The sequence below is a fragment of the Aethalodelphis obliquidens genome, unplaced genomic scaffold (genome assembly GCF_003676395.1).
Source record: "Aethalodelphis obliquidens isolate GAN/ISIS:26980383/991018 unplaced genomic scaffold, ASM367639v1 scaffold63, whole genome shotgun sequence".
In the NCBI taxonomy this organism is placed as follows: Eukaryota; Metazoa; Chordata; class Mammalia; order Artiodactyla; family Delphinidae; genus Aethalodelphis; species Aethalodelphis obliquidens.
Genome location: NW_020838007.1, coordinates 3,002,355 through 3,019,385, shown reverse-complemented (window position 1 = coordinate 3,019,385; position 17,031 = coordinate 3,002,355). Strand labels below are relative to the sequence as shown.

At 45.3% G+C, this 17,031-nt stretch overlaps 1 protein-coding gene across 1 annotated transcript in view; it reads left to right on the top strand.

Annotated features, from left to right (window-relative positions):
• Positions 1-17,031, top strand: part of LDLRAD4 (low density lipoprotein receptor class A domain containing 4) — a 311,621-nt gene that overhangs the window by 40,273 nt on the left and 254,317 nt on the right. Inside the window, 1 exon segment of the mRNA XM_027088398.1 lies at positions 3,841-3,932. The gene's annotated coding sequence lies outside the window, so the exon portion shown is untranslated.

Genomic DNA, 17,031 nt, shown 5'->3' with positions numbered 1-17,031 from the left:
ACTAGAGATGAGTGTGGAGGGAACTGGGTGGGTTCTGTCCTCTGGGCCTGTTTCTTCCTCTGCCTGGGGAGGGGTTGCTCAGTGACCCCTCCTGTTCCCTGCTGTGGGTCATTGGCTATTTTCACACATAGAGATGGGCCCAAGAGAGTTAAAATTATGCCGAGAAGTGGTGAGTTTATTGAAATTCTCTGCCTCATATGTCATGGAACTGGTGTTTTTAGTTTTTCTTGGCTTGAGTGTGAGCATTCTGCTGCCTGAGAGGCTGAGCACCAAGGGGTAAACGTTGGAGATAATGTTCAGGTTTATTGAGTGATTTATGAGGGAGTAGGAATATATAATAAGATTTCTTTTTTATAATAAGATCTTGAATATAGATTTTAAGAGAGTATGATGTGCTTCTGTAATGAATGGAGTTTTTATTTTGTACTCCCTTCAGTAATTTAACTGATTTGAATATTTTAAAATCTCTCTTTTATTATACTAGTTCTTTTGACATCTAAAATAGACACAACTTGAGTTGCAATATTCTTTGTAATTAAAAAACCAATAATTTATCTCTCGAGGATAGCAGAAACTGGATGATTTATGCATTCAACTTTTATTTTAAGCAGAGCTTAAATAAAATCTTGCTTAAAAGAATTACAAATCAGCAGTTTAAAAATAAAAAATCTTAAAGAACCTTTGAAATAGGTTGTCATGAAGTTGACGTTAGCATTTTGTTTCAGAATTAGAGTCAGGGGATTTGACCTACACAGGTTTTTCCGTTGTGGTTGGGAATGAATTATCAATACAAATGGAAAATTAAGAGTGATTCACATGGGCTTCCCTGGGGGCGCAGAGGTTAAGAATCCGCCTGCCATTGCAGGGGATACGGGTTCAGGCCCTGGTCCGGGAAGATCCCACATGCCGCGGCGCAACTAAGCCCGTGCGCCACAACTACTGAGCCTGCACTCAAGACCCCGCAAGCCACAACTGCTGAAGCCCGTACGCCACAACTGCTGAAACCCACGCTCCACAACTACTGAAGCCCGTGCTCTGCAACAAGAGAAGCCACCGCAGTGAGAAAAGCCCGCGCACCGCAACGAGGAGCAGCCCCCGCTCGCCGCAACTAGAGAAAGCCAGCGCGCAGCAACGAAAACCAATGTAGCCAAAAATAAATAAATAAAAATAAATTTATTTTTTAAAAAAGAGTGATTCACACATTTTTACTTCGGAAATTTTCTTAGGGAATTTTTTTGTTTTTAACCTTCAGCTGACAGCTAAATGCCCAAGAAGGGGCAAGGGTATTTGGCTGACGTGGCAACTGCAGAGCGAAATTTCTAAGCAGTGACTCAGGTTCACAGGTAAAATGACATAACCAGTCCCGGAGAAATTGTCCATTCATCATTTGGGGGTAGAATACGAGGCTTAGTATCTTCCACCTATTTTGACATTAATTTTGTGGCTCTGAGCTCTGCTTTGAAGGATTGCACAAATTCTATTGTTTTGGCCTTATTGCAGTAATGAGAGATTGACAAATCATAACTCTTTTTTTTTTTTTTTTTTTTTTGCGGTACGCGGGCCTCTCACTGCTGTGGCCTCTCCCGTTGCGGAGCACAGGCTCCGGACGCGCAGGCTCAGCGGCCATGGCTCACGGGCCCAGCCGCTCCGCGGCATGTGGGATCTTTCCAGACCGGGGCACGAACCCGTGTCCCCTGCATCAGCAGGCGGACTCTCAACCACTGCGCCACCAGGGAAGCCCCATAACTCTTTTAATTTGGCTTATTTAAAAAAATATATTAAGGGCATCCCACGTGCCACATACTCTTCACAGTCTTGGTGATGCCAGGGTCATGGTGATGTTGGTTCTTGCCCACAGAGAGCTCATAGTCAAGTAGGAGAAATGAGTTTTTGCTTATGGATGGATGAGGCAGGTAGGGAGGGCTGTTTTGATGTGTTAGTTATGTGTGCATTTAATATATACATATGTGTTTTATATACTCCTATATTTAATTAATTGCCAAATTAAATTTATTTGCCATTGCTGCAAAACAAATGACCAAAAACTTAACAGCTTAAACCAATACTCACATATTATCTTAACAGTTTCCATGGGTTGGGAGTGCGGGAATGGCTTAGTTGGTTCTCTGCTCAGGATTTCAGAAGGCTGCAGACAAACTCTCAGCCCGGTTGTGTTCTCTTCTGGAGGTGTGAGTGTGGTAAGAATCCACTTCTAAGCTCATTTAAGTGGGTAGAATTCAGTTCCTTGTAGCTGTAGGTCTGATGTCCCTATTTCCTTGCTGCTGTCAGCTGGGGACTGTTCTTGGCTCCTAGAGGCCCTTGCACTTCCTTGCCATGTGGCCTCCAGGCCCTTCAGACATGGTCGCTCACTTCTTTAAAGCCAGAAAGGGAGTCCCTCACTTTCTAGTAGGCTGACGTGGAGTCTTACATAGCGTAACCTGATCAAGGGGATGGCATCCCATTACTTTTGTCATGTTCTTTTGGTTCATCCCTTTACTTTTGTCATGTTCTTTTGGTTCTGCCTGCACTCAACAGGAGGGAATTATGCAAAGGTGTGGCCCCACTGGGGGTCACCTTAGAATTCTATCGACTACATACATTTCTGGTTATTCCACTGACTTCTGTTCCCTCAAAATCAGCATTTGAATCTCAGGAAGACTGATGAGAGTAGTCCCAGTTGAATAATAAAACTATCATCCGGAAAGTCAGAAGTGGGTTGTTTTCTTCTCTCAGTATAGGTAAAAGTCAGGAGGACAAAGTAATGTCTGTAGGTTCACCACTTTGGTAGGAAGGAGTTATATAAAAACAGTGGGGTGTCTGGCTCATATGTTTGGGGTGGATGTCCACAGGAATTTCACAGGGGTCCTCTGGCTAGACGCAGTCATTTTTTATCTGAATGTCTTAGCATTGGCTGATCACTCAGGAGTGACATATGGCAGGAACATGCTTCGGGGGGGCAAGTCTCCTGGAGAGTACATTGCAGCACACAAACTAGACAGATGGTGGCTTATTCACCCTTGGACCAGAGTGTAATCCTGCACATTGGCCAGCTGGATGCTGAGAGGTGCTTGTGCCATCTGAGGCAGAGCCAACTGAGTTTACCTGGAACTGCTTTGTCAGGCATGAGGCGGTCACCTGACATGACCTGGAGTGGCGAGAAGGACAGTGTACTCATCAGGCTGAGAGGAGGATGCTGGTGACAGGTTGTGTGAACTGGAACCAAACAGAGTCGGGAGGACGTCCTGCCAACAGGGTGGAGGGCAGGGGTTAAGATAGCCTAGCAGACACAATCACGGAAGTTGTCACCTTAGCTAGGTCTTCACTAAGCAGGGGTCACTGTTGCTCCCACAAAATTAAACATGTGTTTCAGGGGAGGAAAAAGTGCTGCTGGGCCTGCCTCCCTTTATAGTTAAGGATCGGTGGATCCATGTGGTCGACAAGATACTTTGGGTTCTTAAGACAGCCATATTTAGGATGTCTATAATTTAAAAAATCCCTAATCCAATAAAGACATTGTCAATTACATGTTCATGACCCTTCGTTGAAGAAAAAGCGTGTGACTTTGAAGGAACAAATGTGTGTCCTTTGATTGGAAGCTGAGAACCTGTGGCCCTGTGGCTGCTGGAGAATTTATCCCCAGTTCAGTCATACCCCGTACCCAGATTGTGTGCTGGGGGTCTTCTCTCTTCTGTTTATTATATGATGCTTATTTTATTCATTTTGGTATCTGTGCCTTTTATTGTGAAAGTCCTCAAGTATTTTTCAGAACTTGGAGAAGGGGATGGTACACTTAAAGAAACCAAGAAATGGTTCACTGGAATTCTTTATTTTTCCTTTCAGCGGTTCAAGCTCTATATCTGTAACATCAAAGTGCCGTCTCCTGATTGGACCGTTTTCAGGAACTCGCATCAGTTTTCATAACAGCTTAAAAGGTGAGTAGAGCTTGAGACTCTTCTCTTTGATAATGTTTGTGAAGCAGAGCTTGTCACAGCACTGACTGTTCTGAGATTGTGTCCCTCTCAAGAAAGGGGTCCCAACTCCAAGGTGCAAAAACTATCTTCCCAATGTAACTTTTTCTGATTGGAGGAAAGTTGCATGATATCAGATTAAATGTGACTTTTCTTTTTTGTTTAATACCCAAGTGTATTCATAGTGGGCTGTGAATGTATATAAAATACATATTTCTAGATTTACTAGAATATCTGAAGGAAAATAATCTTACTATTCAATTTCTATTTATTGCTGAGCCTGAGCATTTAATACCCAGATGTTTAAAAACATTTAAGATTGGTGAGAAACGGGATTCTTTCTTTCTCATTCTAAATTTTTTGTTCTGCTTGGTTTCCAACTTCATAAAATGGGAATAATCACGGGATTGCCGTGGGACGTGATGAGCCACCATGCTTCATACAGCACCTGGCATGTAGTGCACACTGAACGGATGTCAGCTTCTCTCTCTCCTGGCTGTTGTAACAGCAAGTGAGCAGGTTTTCCTCTCTGTGTGTTGGTAGCACACGTGATCTGTACTGTAGGGGAGCGTTGACCTCCTAATTTGCTGTGTTTGTGTTCCTGTGTGTTTCTTCTTGAAGGGTGGGGAGTAAGTGGCCTGGGGTATAAATTTCAGGGTATCTGGAAGTAGAAGCTTAGATGACACACATGTTTTGGTCACCTCTGCGCATCCTCAGACCCAAAGCCCAATTCAGAGCCAGCCCCAGTTGGGGACAGTTAGTGAAGGTGCCTGGCGGGGGGTGGTACCAGGAGCATCCTACCTGCCTCAGCTTACCTGCCCAGCTTTACCCTTTAGCATGTCTCTTCACCTCTCTTTGCTTCTATTTTGTCAACTCTTAAGTATTTTAGTGATTCCTGTCCTGCCTAATTGCCAGGCTGTGGAGAACATCAAATGAAGAAATATATGAGAGTCTTCAGCAAAGTAAAAACATTCTATACAACATAAGGTTCTTTTCCCCTAAATTTTTAAAAAATTTATTTATTTTCTTTATTATTTTTGGCTGTGTTGGGTCTTTGTTGCTGTGCGCGGCTTTCTCTAGTTGTGGAGAGTGGGGGCTACTTCTTGTTGTGGTGTGCTGACTTCTCATTGCGGTGGCTTATCTTGTTGCGGAGCACGGGCTCTAGGTGCGCGGGCTTCAGTAGTTGCGGCACGCGGGCTCAGTAGCTGTGGCTTGCGGGCTCTAGAGCGCAGGCTCAGTAGCTGTGGCATACGGACTTAATTGCTACAGGGCATGTGGGATCTTCCCAGGCCAGGGCTCGAACCCATGTCCCCTGCATTGGCAGAGGGGTTCTTAACCACTGCACCACCAGGGAAGTCCCTTCCCTAAATTTTTAATGTGCCAGGCATGACTCATTGTTTATGCCATATTCCTTACTAGAATGTAAGCTTTATAAGGGCAAGAATGTCCCTCCCTCCCACTTGTTTTTTCCTCCAGGGCTTGAAACAGTGCCTGCTAACTAGGAGGAGTTCAATGAGACTTTTGTCAGAGGAAATGATTGATGGAGATCCCCCGGAGGCTTTCAGAGCTTACCCAAGCCTTTTTATTCATGGTGGTTGTTGGAAATAGATGAGGCAGTTGGAGAATCACGAGGGATTTAATGTGCTTCCTCACTAAGGCACACAGACCCTTGAACTTATGTGGACTTTTCACAGGTTGGAAGCTTCCTGAAATTGTAGGTGCTCAGAACCATGCTGTACTTAACAGACTCCCTGAGTCACTGTTGGGTGCAGTTCCTACGTAGTTCTTTCCTGAGTGGATTTCACAGTCAGGGATATGCAAATGTGGAGCCCATTCAGTAGGGTCTCACAGCGTCGGTGGTAAGCTTCTGTGGGGGGCACTCAGGCCGCATGCCTCGCCAGTGGTCAGTGACTGATGGAACACTTTTCGTTCACGTGGTTCTTCATTACCTGACAGGACAGTGTGATGTTTGAGAATCCCTTACCTTCCCAGACATGGTATTGCTGAGGTGCGCCATTTTTCTTCCATAAATTGGCATACCCACCACCAGCTTGAAGCAGGAGGTGGCAGCTTGTCTACACCAGAGCCAGAGAGAGTGTGGACACAGCGTGGTTTCTCATCATCATCTCAGATGTAGTCCTCTTTGACTTTGCCCACCACAAACTAGAACTGTCTTCATGTAGAATTCTACTGGGTAACTGAACACACCACTGATTCTGCCCCTAAGGACTATGCAGCTCGATTTGCAGAATTTTGACAGAAGTAGAAATCTTGCAAATTACATAACTACCCTATTCTCTCCCGTATATGGAGTTACCTCATTCTGTCAGCTATTTTAAGCAACTTTCAGAATTGGTAATGGAAAACTTTTTCTTGACTACATTACTGTATATGGATTTTAAATTAAAAGTAAAGTGCATTGCTCCTTCTGAACATAACAGTGGTTAAGAACAGATTCCTTTCTGCAGAACTGCATGTCACCTGGTACAGTACAGGTCATTTCCAGGTACATACTTGGGTTCAGAGGTGTTGTAAGAGCTTTCGCACCTCTAAGATAGGTTCTTACAGCTGATTGTCCTGGAATTTATATTTGTTCCGTTACTTGTAAAATTCTGTCCCTTAAAGCTCACAGCTGGACCGGGAGACATTCCTACATGCTGATAGGACAGACTGGAGGCATTACCACTCTGCTCTGTCTGCTGGGATGGGAAGGCCCAAGGAATTCTGGCCTTTTTGTTAACTGCAGAATGTGCCTGTCTTACTGTACAGTGGATTTTTTTGGACTTGGTTTTAAAATCGGGTTGGGTCCCCATGTCTAGGTTGTTATTAAGTGTATTTCAAAAATTTGACCTTGATAAATATGAAGACAGGTCCCTCTTTGCCTTATCATATCTGTAAGGTATATTTGGAAACATGGCCTTTGGCCCGAATTCTGTGCTTTTACTCACTTTGTTACTCTGGCAAGTCCTAACCTCCTCTGAGTCTCAGGTTTTCTCATCTTTAAGTAGGATAGTAATTGTTTTGTGGAATTGTTGTGAAGATGCCTAACTTAGCATTCAGTGCGTAGTAGGAGCTTGATGAAATGTCAGTTATTGTTTTCCATCGAAATGCCAGCTCTTACCCAAGGACCATGGCTGGCTGGATCGGAGGAAGAGAGCAGGGGCGGAGCTTTCTGTCCTCTTGCAGGACTAAGGAGGTTTGCTGAGTAATTTCATGGGGCATCTTGCTGGAGTCAGGTGGGTGGAGTGCCTGTGCCCTGGCCAAGCACAAAGCGGCTGGGATGGAGGTAAACAAACCATTAATTCGAGCTTTTTGCACCTTTTCCTGTCCTCTTTGTGAGACTTAGACCCGGTTGGCTCTCAGCACAGATGTGAAAGGTTCAATGGGGAAAGTCCCATCTCTTTTTTTGGTTTCCTTCAATGTCCTTAAGGGATCTGAAGTGGATGGTGAGGACCAGGGAGCCAAGTGGGAGTCCCGCATTGTGAGACCTGTGGTCCCAGTGGGGAGATGCTCTAGCAGTCAAAAAATAACCGTAGATACAGGTGATGCAACCTGACCTGAACTTCTGTCTTTGTGTTAAATTTAAACTTTCAAGGTACATCACAGAGGATCAGTAGTGTTGCGAGAAGCATAACCTCTGAGTGTAGGTCTCTGCTGTCTACACTGTCTACAGGAATGCTTATTTTCTCCAAATGTATTTTTGCCAGTGTCCAGTAAAGTCGATTAAACCATGAAAGGTTTGTGTTGGGAGTTCCCTAACTTGAAGGAGGATTTAAACTCTGCCTCACAGTTAGGTTGGGGTCATTCAGAGGCTGAACCAAGACATACTGGCTGTGTGAGAAGCTGGGCAGTGGTGGGTTGGTGCCTCTCTGGCCTTCCAGGTTGTCATCAAGGAAGTCAAGGTGAGCACATTGAAACCAAGGTGACACCAAGGTTTCCAGTGGGAGGGGTCCTGGGACAGATCCCAGGTAGACTAGTTCCAGGGTCCCTCTTGGCTTGTGATAGAGTTTCTGGGTTCTCTAGGCCTCATTCAGGCCCTTCCACCTCCTGCTTCCTCTCTCTCCTCCTCCTCCTCCCTTCCTCCTGCCCACCCCATGTCTGTGCAGCGTCAGGGGATTCAGATCTGAGCCCCATCTCACTGCTTTTCCCTCATTCTTCCACTTTAAGGTTAAGAGTGGCACTGAGAAAAATTGGAACTCAGCAAGGGCATCAGGGATGCCATGTGCTGTGTTTGAGTTAGGAAAACCCAGCAATGCAAAGAGGAAGGCCAGCAGGCAGGACACCACTTAGAGGCTGGGAAGAGAACCTCGTTACCTCTGCTGTTTCTGCCTGTGGCCTGGGAACTTGGGAATTTTCTCTGCCTGTGTGTTGGACGCTGTCCTTCTATTGTTAGACTATATTATTTTGTTATTAAGTAGACATTCAGAGTTGTATTAGAGAAACACCTTTATGTTTCGCTTTAAACTGAAACACAGCAACTTCATCAGTCAGTGCCTAGCACAGCGTTAAACTGCTAAAAAGCTAGCAAATTTTCCACCTAAAAATTTTGTCGGGGAGGTAAAGGTGGGGGGCATGGGGGAGAGTATAAAAATAAATCTTTCAGAGATCCTGGGTTGCTTGGTGGCGTGTGTATTTTTCCATGGTGCAGGAGGTTAGAAATAGCATTGCTTTTTATGGGATTCTCAGCAGCAGCTCAAAAATGTGGCTTCGTGGGCTCAATCTGTGTGTGTGGGTGAGACGGCTCCTGCAGCCCGTGGGGTGGGGGCAGCGCCTATCTGTCTTCCTGCCCGTCCGCCCCGGCGGGTGTCACCCGGGTGAATGGCGCTCACGTGTGAATGTGCTCGCCAAGGTCAGGCTCTTGTGAGGATGTGCCTGTGGCAGCGGATGCCAGCTGTAGCAGACGGAGCCTCAGTGATCCCCACAAAGTCACACTGGTGCACGTGCGAGGGCAGGTGCCAGGCACAGGGGTCGTCATCTGGGAGGGCGTCCTCCAAGGCTTCTGAGTGTCTGACTGGCTGGGCCTCCTGAATCTCTGTGAGATGGCCTCCCCTTCGAGCCTTAATACCAGCGGGTTTGGTGGGCCACCCCTTCAAAAGGAGTCCTGAAGGATTCTTGACATTTGTTAGAGTTACATAATTCTTACAGATGGAGGTCGGTTGCCCAGTGTTTCTCAGATTCAATGCAGGAAGGAAATGGAAGGAGGCAACCACTGGGCAGAGGCTTTTAACCCCCATGGGACCCAGGACATATGTGAATTCCTGGAAATTGTGCCTGTTCCTGCAGAGAAGGCCAGGGCTTTGATGGGATTCTCGGTAAGATTTTGACCTCCAGAAAGGTTAAGAGCTTTTGCAATAGAGCATAAGGTAAAGTTCATTTAACTCGGGAAAATCATTTTGGAAGCATAGTGAGTGTCGGGAGAGGGAGGTGTTGGCAGGATTGAAGAGGACGGGCAGAGGAGGAGAGGGGTCCGCTTAGTAAATTGTGTGACAACACAAGAGGGGACCCCATCTGCTGGGGGTTTTCTTTGTGGGCTTTCTTCTTGAACTTCCTGTAATATTGTGTTGGGGATGGTTCCTGCCGAAGGCCGCTTGCCAGTGCTTGGTTACCTTCGCAAGCTTGGTGCTTGGAAGGGGGGCCGGCTGCTCGCAGGTCATCTGGGGTCTGTGTGGATTCAGCCCAGCATTTAATCAGCAGTTTCCCCCTCTTTCCCTGGATCTGCTGTGCCTTGTTCTCTACAGTTTTTCTGGCGACTTGCTTGGGGGTGATTATGATAGGCCAGCAGCTGTCCAGAGGACAGTGGAGGAAACCTCAGGCAACGAGTGCTTCACCTCCTCATCCACAGCTCGCCGTGGCTTTGGTGCTACTCAGTGGTGCCCACTTCAGTGCCTTCTGTCTGAGTGGCCAGTCGCCTTTGGGGGACAGGATCGCTGGATAAGTGTGCAGATCACTTGCAAACACAAAGCGTTACAGCTGCCCGAAGACCGTGTGGGCGAGAGTGCCTCAGCCAGGTCAGGGGTGGTGCCCCTGCTGCCTGGGCCTCACGGTCCACCAGGGGCAGAAATGTTTCTCTTGAGTCCTCGGGTGGAGCCGGAGGAGCCAGGAAGGTTACCCAGGCACCTCTCTTTCGGAGCAGGATGTCAGGGGTGCCCTGGAGCCAGAGCGAATTAGAGCAGGGAGGACTCGTCCCAAACACGACCTGTGTCTACTTTTGCTTTTTAAAAGTTCCAAAGTTGCTACCTGATATGCAGGTTCTGTTCTGTTGTAATATTTCACCTATGCAGTTATATTCCAAGAATAATGATGCTTTTGGCTTTCTTTATTTCTCTGCTTGGATTGATCCATGTTTGCCCAGTGCAATGACTGGGCAGGGAGTTCTGCTTCCTGTGGTGCTAGTCTGGCAGCTGCCACATGTCCTGTCACCTCAGTCCCTATCTCTCGGTACCCCTGTTGACTTCATAAAAATAAGAGAATGTGCTGAGATTCTTCAGTCATTTGAGAAAATTTGTTTTACAGGTTCAGGTGGGTTTGTGAAGTATTTTTTAGTACTTTGCAAGATATAAGGATGCTTTTGAGTCATCATTAAAAGAACTTTTTACCACTTAGTATTGTGGTATTTAAATCAGTTGTCTATTATTTGATCTTTAATTGGTTCTCAAACATCCTGCTGCTCCCCTTTTTCAAAAAGTGTGGTGGAAAATATATAACAGAATTTGGAACCCTGTTGGTGGTTATGAAAGGTAGTGTTGCTGTGGAAAACAGTATGTTTTAACCACTTTAAAGTGTACAGTTTAGTGGCACTAAGTACATTCACATTGTTGTGCAATCATCACCTCCATCCATCCCCAGAACTATTTTCATCTTGAAAAACTTGAACTCTATTCCCATTAAACACTAATGCCCATTCCCCTCACTCCCAGCCCCTGGCAACCACTTCTACTTTCTGTCTCCAGGAACTTGACTGCTCAAGACCTGATACAAGTGGGATCATAGAGTATTTGTCCTTTTGTGACTGGCTCACTTTACTTAGCATAGTGTCCTCAAGGCTCATCCATGTTATTGCAAGTGTCAGAATTTCCTTCCTTTTTAAGACTGAATAATATTCCATGGTCTATATAGACCACATTTCGTTTATCCATTTGTCCGTCAGTATCCATTTGTCCGTCAGCTTCCACCTTTTGGCTGTTGTGCTAAACATGGGTGTCCAAATATCTCTTCAAGTCCTTGCTTTCAGTTCTTTGGGTATCCTCATTTTAAAAAAATACTCCCCAAACTTATTTTTAAAAGCACACTCTCGATTAGACACCATTAGGAATCCAAAAGAAAGATATGCTGAAGTATGGAGGTGATCTTAAAATTACAAGATTTGAAAATGTGAACTAATTAAAGGGAAGTGAAAGAATAGAATTGAGAACTATCCTTTCCTATAGAGGTAATAAATATTATTCGGGCCAGCAGGCCTCTTGTACATGTTCTGAGTGAAGCATTATTCCTTACACAAGACTCCAGGTAGGGCCAACTTCCAGGAACAACGCACTCGGCCTGCATGTTGCTCTTGTGTTGTCAGGGGTGCTGATGGGGAGACAGACAGGAAATGTGAAAAAAAAGGAAAAACGGGAGAATTTCTGGTCAGACTCTTGTTTTTCCTGAGAATTGGAAAAATTTTAAATTGTGACCTTTTATGGATAACAGTACATTATTTGTGATAAGAATTCCACAAGACTTTTACTGGAATGACTTCTAGAATCCTGTGCAGTGGGAAGGTTTTCTAGAGTGTTAGCGCCGTCTGTGTGCATGGTGGGAGCCTCACCCTCCCTCCTGCGCCTCCATTGTCTTTAGAGCATGAATTGCCTGGTCAAATCAAGAAAGAAAGCTAACAGGTGAGAGGATAGGGAAGTTCGTCTCAATCTGGGCAAACCTTGGCTTTCAAAAGTGTGGGAAGACAGAGAAGCTGTTATTGGAAGAGGAGCAGTGGGACAATGAGCAGGGTCACCACCAGCTGTTGGTGATAAAGTTTATCTTTAACCCACATCAGAGCTCCAGCTGTGTGCTGGCCCTCTGGGGGGCTTGAGCACAAAGATGACTGGGAAACAGGCCCTGCCTCACAGAGGGACTCGTGATCTGATGGAGGAGACCCACAACATGTCCCTGGTCACAGTCCACAGTGACTTGCGCTCAACACGTGGTGCCGAAGGGGCCCAGGGCAGAGAGGGCCGTGTACACCCTACTGGGAAGGTTTGTGGATACACTCACGGAGGTGGTGACGTGTGAAGTGGGTCTTAAAGCACCCATTGTAGTCTGCAGGTGGGCAGATTAAACATTTCTGGGTGTGTCTGTGAGAGTGTTTCCAGATGAGTCAGACTCAGTAGATGGCCTCCCCAGTGTGGGTGGACATCGTCCAGTCCGTTGAAGGCCTGCATAGAACAGAAGGCGGAGAAAAGGGGAATTTGGCCCTCTTGCTTCCTGCCTGCCTGCTTCAGGTGTGACATCCTGCCCTCGGACTGGGGTTTACACCGTCGGCTCGCCTGTTCTCAGGCCTTTGACACCACTGGCTTCCCTGGATCTGCAGCTTGCAGACGGCAGATCGAGGGACTTCTCAGGCACCATAATTGTGTGAGCCAGCTCCTCATGATAAATCTCTCTCTCTCCTCTCTCTTTGTGTGTGTGTGTGTGTGTGTGTGTGTGTGTGTGTGTGTCCGTCCTTTTGGTCCTGTTTCTCTGGAGAATTTTCAGCAGCTTCTTCATTAATCTGATTATGTTTATATTCTAAGTCTTCTCCTACTATCTCAACATCTACTTCTTCGCATATCTAACTTATTTTGGATAAAATAATCCTGAAGCCATTAGAATACTATCCAAACTTTGCTTGGCTAGAATTGATAACTAATAAAGATTCTATTTATTTGCTTTCTACAGTTTTATCATTTTCTTTATTTATTCTCCAGGCAAGTATTCTTAAAAAAAAAAGAAAAGGGTTTGTTTTAGGCATCTTTTTATGCCTTATTTCTGTATGACTGTGTGTGTATTTTCTTTTTTGATAAGAAGCAAAAATCACAGTATCTTGAAAGAGTTCTGTTGTCTACCATCAGATGTGTGACCTACTGCTTATTCGTGGGCAGCAGCAAAGCACTTAGTGAGATATAAAACTAAGTAAAAGTCAAATGCTGTGTATATTCTAAGAAGTTACAGTATACCACACAAATGAAAAAGTCTCTTATTCCTAAATTTAAACCGTAGCTGATTTATACCAAACCTTTGCCTCTAAGGTAGGCCTGTAAGAATATAAGAGGGTACAGTCACTGGCATAAGGACTGTCACTGCCAGCATCAGTGGGCAAATCGGAGGCCTCGCTCTGCACTGCGGCCCCCTGAGAAAGTCAGCCCACGCAGGGGCCACATCTGGACCTGTTGTGACACACAGGGATTTTAATTTCCTGAGGCTAACTAAATTCTGAAGTATTTTCTCAGTTTCCAGGCAATAAGAACCTAAACAAAACTGAAAGGGACCGTGTATCAAGCCTGGATGGAGTTTGGGCCCCTCCAGGGAGTATGTGTGAACAGGTGCGTGAACACCCTGCTCCTCCTCCTACCCCAGCCAGTCTGTGTTCACAGAAGTCCTCACACCTCGCAACTCAGGCTCAGCCTCTTGTGCTCCAGCAAACAGAATGATGAACAGTATAATCGGCAGCAGAGCACCTCTGCCACCAGGAAAGGCATCTGAAGGCAAAATCGGCTGTTAGTTTTTTCATTCTTTTTATATGTTCACTCATGCATTCACTCAGCAAATAATTACTGCGTACTTGATTGAAACCATACAGTATTAGTCCTGGCAAAGGCCTTTTACAAATGGAATGAAGTGGTTAGAGAGGCTGTGGCTCTGGCAGGTGCAGCGATTTGCTCGCGGCCACAGCGCCCTCGAATGGAGCTGCAGGGACCTGGCTCAGGTCTCTGGGGCCCTCGGGCATCTTTTGCCTCACCTCAGGCTCAGCCCTTCTTTCTCCCACAGAAGACCCTGTAGACTGGCCTGGTCTGAATCGCAGCTGCTCTGTTCCAAACCTTAGCCACTAAGATCTTAGGATTCTTGGGAACAGTGAGCATCACATTCAATGTAAATGTGGTTTATCTTTAAGAATTACTGAATTTTGACAAAGCAGTGTTTCTGAGGAATAGAAATGTGTCATCTCATGGCCAGTGTAATTTTCTCTTCCATCTCTCTTACAATTCTGTTTTTGAAAATCGTGCTTTTTATGCTTGAGGTGGACAGGGTGTCGCCAAGTAGAGGCCACAGCATAGGGCATTTCCTGTTTACCAGGGAAATATTGCCCCAAGATCTGTTGGTCTAGCTGATTATGGTACTTTTGAGCCAATCAGATGAAATTTTGGAAAATATCCAGTAAAATAAAACTTTCCCTTCTAGGGTACCAAAAAGAAATGCTCAGCGTTGGGTGTTTTAGTTTAGTCAGTCCTCATGCACTAGTTGTGTGCCATCAAGGGCTCAGCAGGTGATAAGGAAGTGCGGTGGGGTTCAGAAGTTTCCTGGCCTCAGGGAGCTATTTGGCTGCTGTTTGGCTGGATGGTAGAGTGGATAGAGAGAATAATGCAGCATTTCTGAAGGCCTGATGTTTTCCTTGGCTCATTGTCTTAGGTGTTTCAAAAGCAGATGGCAAACAGTAACAACAGTGTTGGGTGCGAACATAGGTGATCCGTGAGTAGGCTGCTGACATTATTCCTGGGTGTGTTCTGTGTGTATTTGTGATTCTGTGACCCATACTCTATTCCTGTTGTTTTCGCCAGCCACTTCAGGTGATCATATGGCTTGAGATGAGTATAGATGATGGAAACTTGAGTTATAAAACATTTTTAGCATCTAGAAATGTCCTTAGACATTTGACTTAGGATCAACAGTCTTGATCTAAGATTTTTTCTTTGCTACCCCTTTGCTTGTTCCCTGATCATTCCGGGGTACAAAGACCACTGGAGAGAGATCTGGGATCTTTCCAATTCAGGGGCCACTTGGGAATGGGATGACAGTGGAGGCAGTGTGGACTCTAGGAGGTCAATTCTGGGCATTGGTGGGGGTGGCTCCTGAGGCAGATGCTTTGGTTCCTGGGCATTGGTGAGGTGGCTCCTGAGGCAGATGCCATATGTGCTTTGGTTCTGGGGCTTGGGCACCCCATCAAAGGAATACTGTGAACCTTCATTGCTGACTTCTTTTAAGGTAGACACATAATGAAAATGTGAACCTGAAATCACTGGTTTAGGTCTTGGCAAAGTTACGTATTTTTTGACAAGTTGGCATTTCTTGTAATTCAATTTTACATCCTTTCTATGGTCTCTGTAGAAGTAATCAGTTTTCCAGTTCTGGAAACCTGGTCTTTTTGTGGACAGAGTAATTTGGTGGAGAGAAGACATTATTTCTAGGTTGCTGCTGGGAAGCTGTTGCCATGTAGACTACAAACTGTAGCTGATCCTATGTGTTGGTGTATGTGTGTGTGCATTTTCTCTAAGTCGGCAGTAGTTTGTGGCATTTTACAGATATGGAAATTATTTAATTAAATTTAGATGCATGGGGACTTCCATGGTGGTCCGGGGGTAAGAATCCGTGCTCCCAATGCAGGGAACCCAGGTTCGATCCCTGGTCGGGGAACTAGATCTCACATGCATGCTGCAACTAAGAGTCCGCATGCTGCAACGAAGACCCAGTGCAGCCTAAATAAATAAATATCTTAAAAAATACTTTAAAAAATTTAGATGCATGACGAGAACACCTACTCATGCAGAAGTTATGCAAATACATGCAAATCCTGTACAAATGAGCTGGCTTGGCTGGACTGGAATATTGTTTCACACCAGTCCTTCATTGTATCACAGAAGAAGAAATATGGGAGTACAGTTATCTTATGGTTCACTTTTGGATTAAATCATAACTTGAGGATACTTTTTCTTTTAAAAAGTGACTGCCTAACTAAGTAAGAAGTCTTAGATGGATGTCACCTTCCTTCTTCATTTTTTTCACATTGCATGTGAATTTTCAGGTGTCAGTATTACCTCGTTAGTCATTGTCATCTCTCCTGATCACCTTTGAAGCTACTTTTAAAATTTCCTTTTAAGCATTTTTAAAAATTGCATTTTACCTTGCTTTCAGTCCCAGAAAATCACATGTAAATTGTTGGAAGCTTGCTTCCACGTGCACTGTTGGAAGCTTGTCCCATCCTTCTTAGGGATCTTGGAGGAGTCAGGCTCACAGGCTGGGGGCTGGAGGAGTCCTTTAGAACAAGTTCAGTGCTAGCTCTTTCTCAGTTTACACTAAATGATTTCTGAGGTTGGAATGACAGATTTGTCCTAGTGGCTCTACTTTTAACCTCTGGCTATTTAATTCTATGAAGTAAGCTGAGGAATATACATGTTAAACCTAGTTTCTGCCCATGCTGAAAGGGCTGATGATGGTCAAGGTGACTGTCACTTTGAGGCTCTAGGCTGGGAGCACATCAGAAGGATTGGACCAGAAATGGCTTAAATAGGAGATAATTATGACAAATGGTCTCTTAAAAAGTCCTAATACATAGCAAGAGATTTTTCTCATCAGAAGGATGAGGTCTGTGGTATTATTATTAACTGGAAAGGAAGTTATGTCTTTTTCTTTAGAGGGAAAGAGACCACAGCTATCATATGTATTCAGAAACTTCATTTACAAGTAAGGAAGTGGAAGTCAGAGACCTTAAGTGACTTGCCTAAGGTCAGACCCTTAGTAAGTGGTGGAGTAAGCCTTGACGTGAGAGGCTTCATTGCAGCCTCTGCCCTTGTAGACCCCATCCTACACTGGAGGATATGGATGGAGGATGTTGTAAGGCCAGCTGAAAATGGTATTTTTTTTTTTTTTTTTTTTTTTTGGGTTTGCGGGCCTCTCACTGCTGTGGCCTCTCCCGTTGCGGAGCACGGGCTCCGGACGCGCAGGCTCAGCGGCCATGGCTCACGGGCCCAGCCGCTCTGCGGCATGTGGGATCCTCCCGGACCGGGGCACGAACCCGTGTCCCCTGCATCGGCAGGCAGACTCTCAGCCACTGCGC